This window comes from Sebastes fasciatus, chromosome 21 (genome assembly GCF_043250625.1).
Source record: "Sebastes fasciatus isolate fSebFas1 chromosome 21, fSebFas1.pri, whole genome shotgun sequence".
Classification (NCBI taxonomy): domain Eukaryota; kingdom Metazoa; phylum Chordata; class Actinopteri; order Perciformes; family Sebastidae; genus Sebastes; species Sebastes fasciatus.
The window spans coordinates 2786858-2801175 of NC_133815.1; the positions used below are offsets into that span (position 1 = coordinate 2786858).

The 14318-nt window shown below is 42.5% G+C and overlaps 1 protein-coding gene across 1 annotated transcript in view; it reads right to left on the reverse strand.

Annotated features, from left to right (window-relative positions):
* Positions 1-11223, reverse strand: part of LOC141759662 (cadherin-20-like) — an 82370-nt gene extending 71147 nt beyond the window's left edge. Inside the window, exon 1 of the mRNA XM_074621918.1 lies at positions 11108-11223. The gene's annotated coding sequence lies outside the window, so the exon portion shown is untranslated. The remainder of the gene's footprint in view (positions 1-11107) is intronic.
* Positions 11224-14318: the final 3095 nt, after the last annotated feature.

The window sequence follows — 14318 nt, forward strand, 5'->3', positions numbered from 1 at the left end:
AGTTATTCCTCCTTTTTCGTTCATTTTCCGTGTCAGCTCGTTACACGCATGCGGTCTTTTCAAAATAAACTTCCGTCTTCATAGGAAACAACTTCCATAGGTTTCAGGCAAGAAAACTACTTAGTTAGGTTTAGGAAAGGATTGTGGTTTTTGTTTAAAATAACTCAAGAAGTAGCGTTACTTCAATACGTAACAAAAATGCGTGACAAATAAATCAACGCTTACTTCCGCCAGTCTCCTGGGCAAAAGTCCGGTATTTTTTGACCCATCCATCCACCCCAACTTCCTCCCTAGTCGACGTTCGCCGCTCTTTATACTTCCTGGTTCATGATTACGTGAATTACAAACAAATAGATTTTGATTTTGATGAGTATCTGATGTGAAAGGGGTCGCTTAACCCAACAAAGAGTTATCACCCAACTCAGCGAGACTTTTAGTGTTTCAGCTCAGTACTTCTACTTTATGACCCACAATTTTACTCCCTCTCATCAACCCTGTTTAAAGCAACAGCAGGCAGCTGTTTTCTGCAAAAAAAGCTACCACTAAACCCACTGTAGGCTACCTGCCCAACACCAAACGGCAGACAGACAAAGTTAGCGACTGGCAGGTGAACATAGCGGAGCATTTAGCAGTTAAAGAGACAGATATTTCTCTCAGGAGTTGGTGGAGACCAAAAACAGAGCAAAAAGGAAAATGAATATTGTACTTAAATGTGTCAGGTGGACAGAAACATGACTCCAAATGAATAATAATGTTGCTCCAAACCTCCTGGATGTGTATAAAGGCAACTGTTAGTGTGTTTGTTATATCAACTTCATAAGCTGTTTACATGTTGTTCTGCTGCCTCAAATGTCTCAAATAATGATATCCTAGATGTCTAGCAGCTATTGACCCGCAAATTATCAAAACTATGCTTGCTGGGAAATGGAAAGAAATTCTGCCTCATGTTTTCCACGAGTTTGATTTCATGGCGACCACATGAGACACTTAAATGTCCTCGGGAGACATGCGAGACCCTGAATACACTAGGAAGAAGAAGCGATCCTCCCATCTTACTGGGAATTCCTGTAGACAGCTGATACTGAACTCTTGCTGTGGTTATTTCCTCACTTCACTTCTCCTCTACATCTTCCATTCTGTCTCATCTGCCGCTACAGTATACTCTCCTCAGCTGAAAAAAAGAGGACACAGGTAATGATATTTCAAAGGGGAGTACAGCGATACCAGGAGGAGGGATGTGAGGGAGGACGGGTGTTGAAGTGTGTGTTTTCAGGGGGGTTATGACTGCTGTTGAGGGGGATAATGCTTCAGAGTGAGATCAAACGACTCCTCTCTGTTTGTGTGTAGAGTTGGTGGTGGTGGTAGGGGGGTGTATGGATGGTAGATGCCCCGCCCCACCACTCCCACCCATCACTGCAACAAGGCGTCGGTGATGTCGGCCCCATCAAACAGCATGAACAACAAGGGACTTTGGCTCAGCGTGAGCAAATAAACAGCTTCTGACTGCTCTTTCACTGGAGCTCAGCAACACGTATCATTCAACTGTAATCATAAATCCCATACGAAGCTTATACTTCTTTAAATTTAATGAAAAAATTGGTGATTCCTTGCAAATTAACATTTCAATTTCAGCTTGGGCAGACAAGTTATTATATCAAAGAAATTACGGTTCAATATGTCAGGCATTAATTTGTTAAGCTTGATTTGCATCTAATTTATAACTAATCTAATGGGTTTTTACATGCACTCTAATACATTGAGTTTTCATTTGTTATCCACAATTACATTAAAGAAGTAATAAAACCAAAATGCTTGTTGTGAGAGGATTTGTTGACTTGTTGTCCCTTTAACTGCTAGATGCTCCACTGTGTTCACCACCTTGTTGCTCACTTTGTCTGTCTCTTGTCATTTGTTTCTGGGCAGGTAGTGTACAGCGGGTTTTCAGGGCTTTTTAGCTGAAAACAGGAGGTGAAAACAACGTTATGAGAGCGGTGAGCGTGAACCAAAACAGTGAGCTTGAGGAAGGCTACATAGTCTGATTATAATTGTCTCTGGGTTCATACAAAACATATTGATTATAGCTGCTTTAAAATCCCAAAAGCCATTGCTTTAACAGCTGGATGTTGTTGTATGTTTGAAGGAGGTTGTAATCAGGTTTGATCGTGGTGTAGTTTGGCAGGAGTGGATGAGTTCAATTTCCAGTACTGTAAAGTTTTATTTTTTTCTTCTCTCCTGCGTGTCTGAGCAAACAGCAGGAAAGAAACAGATGTGAGACTACTCTGTTCTGACTTTGTCTTCTTTGTCTACTCTCTCGTTATCGATCGGATGCTTCGAGATATGGAAGAAAAATCATGTTTGAGGATAAAGCTCGGGTAAAAGCTTTACCGGCCAATCAGAGAGCAAACTGTATCTTACACTGCAATATGTCTTCAAAACTTGAGTCACCTCTCCTCCAAGACAGGAAAAATAAACCTCACTAAACTTCAATCAGATGACTGTCGTGGCGTGACGCTCTCACTTCCCTCACAGCTGCAGATGATGCGGGCGATAACTGCGGTACGGGGCCCCTGTGAAATGTGTACGGTATGCGGGTATATATGAGTGTTTGTGCGTATAAGCAGAGCCAGCACTCGGCACCTGATCTCCAGCTTCTCTTTCATCCCGGCGCCTGTGGCTCGCTGCCACGGGCCCGTACCATTTAACACACTACACCTGTTGGGATGAATTTGATACCTGAAGATAATGGATTGGAGTTCAAGGGGGGAGAATGTGGACAGGAAACTTTTCCAGAGGTCATATTTCATGAGCAATCTGCGCTGATGCAAACACACCCGCCCCTACCCCCCCCTCACACCCACATGTATTCACAGCTTATGGACAAAGAAATGCACACACACACACACACATGCTCAAATGCAATAGTAGCAGGTTTCACATCAAGCCTGGACTGGAAACCAGTTACATGAGAACACAGATCTCAGAAAACACATATTGTTTTTCTTTGTTTAATGGAAAATTTGGCCATAAGCCAATGAAGAACCATAGCTTTTTTTGCGAAGAGCGCCACAAAGAGGCCGTTTTTAGATAACTCCTAACATTCTCACTCATAAGTGCTGAACTCCTGCAGAACGATTAACTTTATCCTGAGTTGACCCTACCTAAATCCCGCCCGTTCTCGCTCTGTGCTCCAATAAGATCTGAGCAGCTTGGAACCCGGCAGAACCACGGTCAACTTTCCCCTTTCCTGTTATACTTGGATATGCTACATCTGTTCAAAGGTAACATTACTATGGAAGTCACATTACGTTGTATATAGTTGCAGTTACTAAGGAAAACTTTAATTTTGTTTTGACTGTGGCGACGAAAGTGTTTCCGAGCACCAGAGTTCCTTTAGAAAACCTCATTTTACTGCAGCAGGGTCTGACAGTCTGCTCCGCTCAGTCCTAGTTCTGGTTCTTCCATGCCCCCCTCCCCTCCATCCTGGGCCTCCAGCAGCATGGTGTTGGCTCCCAGCGGCGACCGGCAGAGCAACGCTGCAAAGCTCTGCTCCTGGCTCCATAGGATCGGTCAATTGCCTGGATCCATATACATGTATCAGTAGAGGCCATGCCTCTTTACGCAAAACAAAGCTACCGTCATTTTGAATTTTTTGCAAAACCTTTTTACCACTTCTGCGACTCCATATACAGTAATGTTTTGTTGATATGCCATGTAGTTTATCTTAAAACTGGTTGCAAAACTCTTTTTCACAAGAGCTGCCATAACTTTTGATTGTACTGTATAATTACAGTAACATTTTGATGACACTCGTATATATAAACTTTGTGCAATCCTGGAAAACTTGATGGTAATTCTATAGATGACACGATACATTTAAATGTGCTCATAAGTATCATTTTCTTTTGTAAATATCTTAAAATTTCCCACACAGGATTAAGAAATTGTCCAAAAATCACAACAATTGTCAGCCAACCAGCACAATTGTCTATATTTATAGCATTTAGTTATTACATAATTAAGGTATTTCAATAACTAAAATAACAATTTTCATGTAATGGTGTTGGTCTTAATGTCCTCCGGGTTCCTCGTAACCAAGACCTGACTTACGATCTGAGTCGGGCTGGGTCCAAATTATATTCAGCGTAATCAGGTTGGGAAATATCGAATTCTTTCAGTCTGTGTGTCAATCACGTGGTACAAACAAATCACTTGACGCAAGACAAGACTGCAAAGTGCATCGGAAAATTTCATCTGCTTGTAAATTGGTGGCAGATGTTTTTACCAAAAATGTAATTATTTGTAATCCTTATATTATTTCCCTCTTGCTTGCTGAACAAGTTTGGACAATACGTCTTTAACCGTGTAGAAAAAGTTAGTAGTACAACTTGAGTGGGTTTGTTGGGGGAAGTTGGTTGTTGAAATGAAGTATTATAAAGCAAACAGTAGCTGGTGGTACAAGAGGTCAGTACACAGGCTTTGTATTTTCATTTGCTGGTGGGTTGATATAGTAGCTCTCCAGTTGTGGCTGCTCATTAATCGGAGATACATCATGCTGCGGCTGCATCTACCGCATTCTGAATTGGGTCTAGTTATCCTCAGGGCCTGTTTTGGACGAGGTCTGACTGTCCTTGGATCCCTTTCAGATTGGTGTTGGACCAATGAAGACCTCTGGCTTGATAGAGGAATGCCCTCTCTGAGCAATTTCTAATAATCTAGTGGTTTCTTTGAACAATTCAAGTAATTAAACACACAACAGAGGCAGATACTGTATGTTCTAAATGCATACATACAAAATCCTGAATGGCTTTAACATTACAGATTGTGTTCCTGTCAGTGCTGGTCCAAAGAGCAGTGGAGATAAAGAGAGAGTATAGCTTCATACTATGTGCTGCAGAGTACAGAAACCTAATGGATCTCTGGGTCAGATTTATAGCGGCTCATCTCCTCCATTGCTATAGGAGAGAAAAAAGTTGACTGGAGCTCACCGACTCCAGAGACTATAATTCATTACCCACTGCGCTCCGTTTTATTCAGCCAGAGTACATTGGTGAGTCTTGGGCTCCCTTTTTTGGGCCAATAAAACGTAATCACTGTCTGTCAGGACCAAGGTCACACTGTATTCCTTATGCAATGTGATGATTATCTTGGCCTTCGCTGAAGGTTGATTAGCTGTTTATTTTTCCACCAATGCCTGAGAGATGATTGTTAAAAATTAAATAGATGGTGTTTGGTTTTGATGTAATTACGGACCAAAGTTTGCGCTTTTATATTTTAGGTGTTTTTCCTGGTGCTCTAATCCAGAGTGTGATAACTGAGTAGGTAGGGTGTTTGAACAGGTTGACAGTGAGCACATTTGCTGTTGCATGAATTAAGCTGGTGACATTTCAGTCGGAGGACAGCCTCCTCGACTGCTCGGTGTCCTCTGTTGGCAGAAGTGAGGCAGTTTGACATCATTCTGTTTACTATTAATCCTCCAATCCCATCGCAGAGTGCACTGCCTGGACAGCCCCTCACCCAAGCTCTGAGGTCCAGCACTGGGCTAGGTGGCGGTTATGCCAACCCGATTTCATGGGAAAGCATATAAATGGCATGAAATGTCATGTCATGATAACGCATTTTAGGCTTTTTCTTTGTCATTTAACACCACATCATTACTGTGAAATGGCAGCATTTAGGTTTAAGAAACAGAACCACTTAGTTAGGTTTAAGAAAAACATCATAGTTGTGCTTAAAATATGTGCGTAAACAACATATGGAAGACACAAATGTCACTTTTTTGTCAGGAGTCTGGCGGCTTTGAAGAGAGCATAGATACGTCTCACTTTTCAGTTCAGTTTCCCGTCGCAAAGGGCTCTCTGATGGCGAGGTAAAGCAGTGAAAATATATCCTAAATATAGCGTACACTTTACTCAGACAGCCCTATCCGACAGGGAACTGAAGCCGTAATATCGCTGTCTTCAAAGCCACCAGACTCCATTCATAAAAACAGTAATTTTACCTCACAGAATATGGGAGTACCTACAAGGCTACACTTCAAAACAACCAAACTAACCCTTTCAGTTATTTCCAAATTTGGCACAGCTATTGTTGACTCAGCTAGCATTCACATTATTTATAACTTTATTGATTACTTTGGTAACCTGTCACTGCTTTTTGCTAACGGCTGAGTAGGCATTTCCATTTGAAAAAAAACGCAGATGGACCCGGCCTTTATCTGTCAGTTTTTTGGACTAGTGTGTACACAGTGTGAACCTGTATGTTTGTATGAAACACAGTTAACGCTATCTTTGGACGATGGCGATGTGTCTGCACACTGCACTGACGGACGGCTCTGAAGATTTACAGCAAACCAGATGGCATCTAACTGTCTTTAACCTCTGTCATTCATGTGTGGTTTATTGGTGATTTGTCATCTCGATCATTAAAATGAGCAGTATGAGTGCATACAAATAATGGCAATCATCGTTTGTGGACTGTGGAAATGAATAAACACAGGCAGTGTTTTTTTATAGGAATTCCCAGTTGTTCAGTGAAAACTAGTTACCGTGCCACAGTTAAATCCAGTTTGGCAAGAGCTCAGACTGCTCTGCTGTCCACAGTGAGGACTACTGAGAGAGACAGCTCATCTCTCAGATCTGCTTCATTTAGAAATTGATTTTTACATGTAGCCTTGAACGTTTGAAATTTCCTTCTCAAAACCTTGTCAGAGCAGGAGAGGGAAAAGGACCAGGGCGAATCAATTCAAATTAATTTCAGAGATGAGGTGTTTCTGTCTATTACTTTAAGCAACTATCATTTTGAATGGCCTGAGAGTCGGTTCTGGTAAAAAAAAAAAGAAAAAAAAAGAGAAATGAAGTGAAAACATGATTGCTTTCTTCAACCCAAGATGGGGGTGGAATAATTCACTGTCTGAGTTTAGAGGGAGTTGCAGGAGCAGCTTAATGAAATGAAAACCTGCATCTTCTGGTGCGTGATCAGGCTCGGGCTTTGACAAATTTGCTCCGACTAACACACAAACAATGGCCCGTGCGCACGTATGAATTACACACATTATTCTACACACCGAGGGGAAAAAAGAGAGAGGAGGTGTTGCTTGTGTTTAAAAAACTCAGCATGTCACGGGAATGAACTTATTACTTGCTGAAGGTGTTCTTTAAGGCGGAGGAGTTGTATTAGCTGTGTTGGTGCGGACAGTTTAAATTAGTTGTATTTTTAGCTGCCTCAGTCCATTTGTCCACCATGTGCCTCTTCATTTATAGGGATAGTCCTGGTGTTTTGAGGTACTTATCCATAGTAGGTGTATCACTTACGGCCGGTGTGCTCCACAGCATCGAGAAACTGACAGGAGCACCCGGTGTTGTGGACGGGGACGGCAGAAAAACTTATTTAACCACCTTATATCTGTCAAAGTGAACAGAAAGTGAAACATATCTATACTGTTTTTGTCATCTGATCCTGCTGGCTTTTGAGAGAGCGTAGATAAGTTTGACTTTCAGTTCAGTTCCCCTGTCTGAATGGAGAAGAAGGGCTGTCTGGCGGCGAGATAAAGCGGTGAAAATATTCTAAATATATAGCGTATACACTTAAACGGATATCGATTGCTGTATTGATATATGGCTTTGCTCCGGTGCCGGTGCTCCTGTCTGTTCCTCAATTCTGGTGGCGTGCCGTCCGTCATCTACTGTAAGTAATTCACCTACTATGGATAAGTACCTCATACAACCCCACTTCATAACACCCGAACTATCCCTTTAACTTGTAGTGCTATAAACAGATGCTTCTGAAAAAGTGCTGCTTGTGAGTCATTGTGGAGAGATTGCAGCTTGTTTTAAAGTGCTAAAACTGTTGATATTTCTAATCCTTTGCCACAGATATGGCTTTTCAGAACAATGTTGGACAATGTGTCTTTAACCATTTAGAAAAAGTAAGTTGGACATGTTTGGATTGTTTGGTAAAGATTGGATTGGTGGTTTTGTAAACGTACGGAAATTGGATATGAAAATACAAAACTTCAGACTGTCCCAACAGCTATTCTGACAGAGCCTGCATTGATATTTTCTATTATACTATTCATTACTTCCCATTTATTAGAAGAAAACAAGGCAGAAACAATAATTTTATGTGTCAAACAAAAATATTGGTCTTTCATTGGTTTATTTATAGTGTTCAATCCATAAAAAAAGACTACTTTCTATTAAACATCTGCACACTTTCTATTGTGGACAAACTGGTTACCTAAGTGATGGGTGAGATTCTGCAGCATGACACTCAGCAAATTGACCAAAAGGATGCATTGTAGTCTTTTGCTGGTGTTGAAGTGGCTACAAGAGCCCTGAGGTCAGTCAATCCATCAGCAGCTCAGAGCTACAGCTCCAACAAAAGGACCCGCTCTGCTACAAAGTACTACGAGGTTGTACAGAAAACATACATCTCATTTTGACACTTGTCCATTTCCTGTCAACTGTGATTCTGCCCGGAGGGTGGTTTTCATGCACATGCACGGTACCACTCCCCAGTGTCACATATCACTGGGAAAATGTGCTGCATAATGATCAAATGAGCCAGAAAAAAAAGTTTTTTCAAAGGAACAAAAGCTAGTTGGAGGTAATATGACACCAGCCTCTGCTGGAGCGTAACATGGCAGGTGTACAAGCGCTAACACACCGCCGCTGATGCCTGCCAGGCTTGGCTGATTGACATGACGTTGTTTCCCAGACCACAACAATGCCGGCAGGGTCGTTGTTATTCCGCGTGCTCTCAAAGGCGCCTTCTGGTATCCCATAAAGCACCATCAGGCCCTGCAGTCATTCAATTAAGAATTTACTGGGCTATTGATTCCACCACAAGCGAAGTGTCTCACATCCTAGAAACAATAAGGAGCCTTTTACCAGCCTTTTACCTACAGGGGCGATGACTTGGAAAGGCATGTAAAAGACTTATGGTATATCCAGTGAGCACATACAACAAACCATTTGAATCCAGCTTTCTCTAACTTTAGTCATCCCCTTCTCTAAAACGGTACATTTATATTCACTATGACCTCTTAAATAAACTGATTATTTTAAGAAAACATTCAAATGTAACTGTGCTTAGTGCTGGGCAGGTATACCTGATAATTTATCAGAGGTTTTACACTGAAAACAGCTGCAAGAAAAGAAACTGATGATTAAAACAGTACAGCTGCGGGCTGTAAAACCAAAACAATAAGCTGAAAGATGCTAAAAAGCCCCATTAGCGCAACCCCTTTCACATGAAAGTCATGTCATCCAATGTTATTATAAAATGATTTATTATAGTTTTCTTAAGTTGCGTCTTTCTTTCGCTCACTTCCAAAACAAATGCCCGACATGACGCGATCAAGATCTTTACGTCAGTCGGCGGTGATGCTCGTGGGAAATTCAGTCTTCATTCCGGGAAAACACTCCCGCTTCTGTCCACAGGGGACGCCAAATTCAACACAGAATTCACAAGTTACCCACAAAAACTTAAAGCTGCAGTGGATAGAAAAGGAGCAAATAGGAGGAAAACAACCAATCAGAGCTGATCTGGAGTCTGCCGTCCAGCTGCCGTCTATGAGAGCCGACTGTCAATCACTCGCAAACGCCGATCAAATGGTCAAACTAGGCAGCGCTGATAAAATATGAATCAATATTCTGTTACTGTAATGCCTATTTCTCTCCTCAAATGTTGTCAGAAACATCTTGTAGTGTACCGTTGTAGCTGGAAAATTAGAAAGTTGGTGACCTGGAAGCCATGTTGAGGTCAGTTGAAGCAATACCAAGCACCGCCCACCAGACGGAGCGCCATAGTAACGCCCTCTCTCTCTCTGAAATGACCTGTGAAAGGTTATTATGGAATTTTTTCCCAATGATGCCAAAAACCTTCTGCCTACTGAAGCTTTAAATGTTGTCACATCCGTCTGTAATTTTGAATAAGAAATGCAAGAAAAGACTGAATACACAGTTTAGTTTTTTTCTACTGCATTTACAACATTTCAGTGTGACATTAAAACTGCAAACAACCTGATTACACATCCCTACTGGCCTAAAATCCCCCAAATTCCCATGAATGTCACAAAGCTTTCATCTATTAAATCTCCCGTGACCCTCAGCCGATGCACCAAGGTTAATAAACTTTGGGTTCGGGGCTACGTCTTTGCCAAGAAGAAGCCCTTTTGATAGACACCCTCCCTCAAGAATCCCACCATATGTGTTTGTTATTCACTGCAGAGCTTTACAGAATACAACTGTTGATGCAACACGAGTGGAGATGATTATAGGGCCAATTGAGACTACTGTATAATGAAAGCGAGGAGGGACAGCGAGTATCAGCTGGAGAGTGTGAGTGGAGAGTTCGGGGAGGAAAGAAGGAGAGGGAGAGCGTAAGAGAGTAAGAGCGGCCAGGAGAGAGTACATGTAGATGCTTAATGAATTCGGTCACAGCTCCGCACAATGAAATCTTTATCCGTGGGGGATGAGGCAGGGGACTTGGCAGAGCCTCGTTGTATCTCGGCAAGGGTGAAAAATAGAAATCCCACTGTCCCCTGTTGGCTCTCCCTCATGTCAGCTGCCTTGGTTACTGAGTTGGCTGCCAGCGAGCCCCCGCCACTCCAGTCCTCCATCCCTCCTCCTCCTCTTATTCCCCTTTTACTCTCCCTATCTGTCTTTCTCAGTCCAACTCTCCTTCACACTATTTCTTTCTCTGCCTCCCCCCCTCCTGCTCAGTCAAACTCCCCTGTTTCTCCCACAGACTCTCCCTCTCTCCTGATTATTTCTCCTCCTTCTCTGCTCATCTGTTCTCCCTTCCTTTCACCACTCTAATCTACTTTACCTTCACCATTTTCACCACATGTGGCTCAGTCAAATGAAACAAGTGGAAAACGCTGCGGCTCACCCCAAAGTCAATAAATGCTGTTCATGATTGCAGCACATAGATAGAGAGAAGACACTCAACAGCAGCATTCAAAGACTTACCTTGTAACAGGTTGTTCTGATCATTGTGTGCAACAAATCAATGCATGATGGGGGTTTTATATTAATCCAGATGTAAATCACATTCACCAGTTGAGGTGATTTTATCAGATGCATATTAAACAAATGAATCCTACCTTTTAAAAGCTCTCAAACTTCTCCTCCCGTGCAGCCAGCACCATTTACTGCAGTTTTCTCACTTTGTTTAGTCTTCTCTCCTTGATGTGCCAGTTTCTATTTCTTCCAGAGGAGGCTGATCTTTTGCAGAGAAGTCCAGCTGGCCCCCCCGTGCAGGAGACAGGAACAAAAAACACCAGAGAGCAAGAGCTGGCACCTCCTGATCAGCTCCTTCCAGCGCTCAGGGTGAGAGAAGTGTGAGACAAAGTAATCTTCAGGTGAAAAGACACCCCTCCTTTCCCTCCTGCTCTCTCTCTCTCTCTCTCCCCCGCCTCTCCCTCTGTTGCCCGTGTCCGCTCTACCTGCTCAAAGCGTTGTGGACGAGCTCACACAGCAGCTGCCTCTCCAGCTCTCCCTCTTGTGTCTGAGCGCTGTGCTGTTGCTCCATCCATTCCCCTCATTCCTCTGCCTCCCCTACCTCTCTCTCCCTCCCTCCCTCTCTCCCTCCATCCCTCTACGGCTCATGAATGTTTAGACACGGCAATTGTAGCTGAAAGGCACTGAATTAACCCGCAGAACTCAAAATACACTCTTTCGCCTCACTCACTTTACCCCAGTTTTTCTTTTGTTCTCGCTTATAGGGCGACCTCTCTCACTGTGTATGTGACCCTCCTGAATAGTACAATCAGTTCTTTTTAGGGGGAGTGATAGTCTATTAACTTTGTGGTCCCCGCTCTCCACTGGATTTTATCAACAGACTGTCTGAAGCAGGGATAAAAGATTATGGTCTAACATCCATGATGAATGTGCAATCAGGGACGCCAGCCCCGTTAGATCAGAATGCAGAGCACATGAGCACACATTATAAGAAAATTGTCTCATCAAATAATCATGAGCAAAACAAGAAATGTGTATGATGAATAAGTAAATATTTACCACCCCTCCTCCCTCGATTAATTAATGATTAATTGTCCTTAAACTAATTGGAGTTAATTGAAGATATTGAGCCATTGGAAAACAGATCAAAATCATCCAGCGACAGTAAACTGGTGGCGTCCCCGCAGGCTGGGGAGCGTTTCCGATGAGCTCAGTGGCTGGTGTCGCATGAACCCAGAGATGTTCATACGTCACCAAATCAAAGTCAGAGTCCGGGCTGGAGTCTCTGTAATTGTGATTTGATTACTGCGTGATTACTGCCAATTACATCTTCCCTTCTATTGAAATGCAATCAGAGTCAACTTTATTGGCCAATTATGTTGACTCGTACAAGTTCATGTGTCAATAGCTCTCAATGTAGGATCTTAATGACATGTAGGAGTTGTCATATGTTCTGCTATTGTTTGCATGGTTCAAGAATAACTTTTCTGGAGCTCTTCTCAGTTTACCTTGAACGGCAGCTGGATTCTCGTGATGTCATGAGGTCACATTCTGAACAACAATGGCAGCTCCTGAGGAGGTTAGCGTAGATGCTGCTATAGCATCAGTTCTATCAGAACTGGAGAGTATTTCTTAATCGAAAGAAGAGCAAAGAAAGGCACTGAAGGTTTTTTTTGATGGAAAAGATGCTTTCGCTCTTCTCCCGACTGGCTCGGCAAGAGTTTGATTGACAGATGGTTCATCCAATCACGTGCCAAGTATTTTTTTGAAAGTACCTTCCTGGTTTCCAAACAGTTTCCAATGACGGCTTCCAATGATAACGTTCAGTTTCATTTTCACTTTACAAATGTAGTAATTTTAAGACCAACCATGTTTTTTCCCCCTAAACCTAACTGTTGTTTTGTTACCTCAACCTAAAGTGACGCCAAGGGGCGTGACAGAGCGGCAGTATGTGATGAGTTGGGATGAGAACGTGTTGTTTCACAAGCTGCTGGCATGTTCTCTCGACCGTGATTGGTTAAGCAAATGTGTCATCTCATCACATGACGAGTCATTGCAACAAACGCAAAACAATAACCACCATTTGGCTACTGCAGATGTGAATGAGAGCAAAGTGAAAGTTCACGTTGGACAATAAATGACGTCCCGAGCCCCGCTAAGAATTTGGAGAGAAGAGGATGTACCAGAAAATATGACAGCATCGGGGAAGTTGATGGTACACCACATGACACTAATGGGAAAAGATTTAAGCAATATTAATCATTAATCAATCAGTTTGTTTGTTTGTCAGAAGGTTTACGGAAAAATTACTCGCCCCATTTTCATGAAACTTGGTGGAAGGATGCATCATGGGCCAAGGAAGAACCCTTTCAATTTTGGAGCGGGTCCGAATCACAGGGTGGATACGCACATTAAATTTCACTTATGGAAACGGCCTTGGCGGAGGTCTGCCTCCCAAGTGCCCTTCTAGTTTTAGCTCTGTTTTGGTCCCCACCAACTCTCGATCAAGAGTAGCTAGTCGCTAACTTTGTCTGTCTGCCATCTGGTGCTGGCCAGGTAGCTTTTTTAATAAGAACTGCTGCCTTCTGCTGCGAAAACCAACGCCAAGAGAGCAGTGAGAGTGAACCAAAATAATACATAAACCATGAGCTGAAAGTTGATACAAAGCTCCACAAAGCCAAGTGCTAGCTGTTGATATACAAATATTGTTTTAAAGTTTTGGTAATGGGTTAGTTGCTGTAATGAAAATCCACCTCATAAACAATAGCCTTTCAAGCTACTGTACGATGACTTTAAAGCTAAATGTATTGCAGATTGTTTATGTATTAGCTTCAGGCTAGTGCTAAAGTTGAGCTAACCTTGCTGAAGAGTTTGTTGAGCTGGATGGAGATGATTCAGAGACTTTTTACATGCGTTACACATCACATCTCTTCTGTTTAGGCTTAAGGCTGATTCTGAATGCTAAACTGTATTGGTATTGATCCCGTTGAAGTCACGCTGTGACTAACGCAGCTTGACGTGTGTTGATTTGACGTCACACACCTGGCAGGTGCACAGTGTGATCCATCATCAAGGATAACAGAGAGGGTTTTTTAGAAAATCAGAGTAGCTTTAATCCCATACAGTTTTTGGAAGGCTGTTGTCCCTAAGCCTTTATCAGCCAGTCTGAGTCATGTAGACAATCAATAAAAACACAAGCAGCAGGTCTAAAGTCAATCTAGGGCTGAAGCAAAGGTGGTGCCTCTTTCGGTTTCTTCTCTAATGAAGCTGAATGCCATTCAAAAAAAAAGGAAAAAGACAATTACCATCAAATCTTGGTGTGAATTATCTCCACAGCTATATGATTTCCTGCTG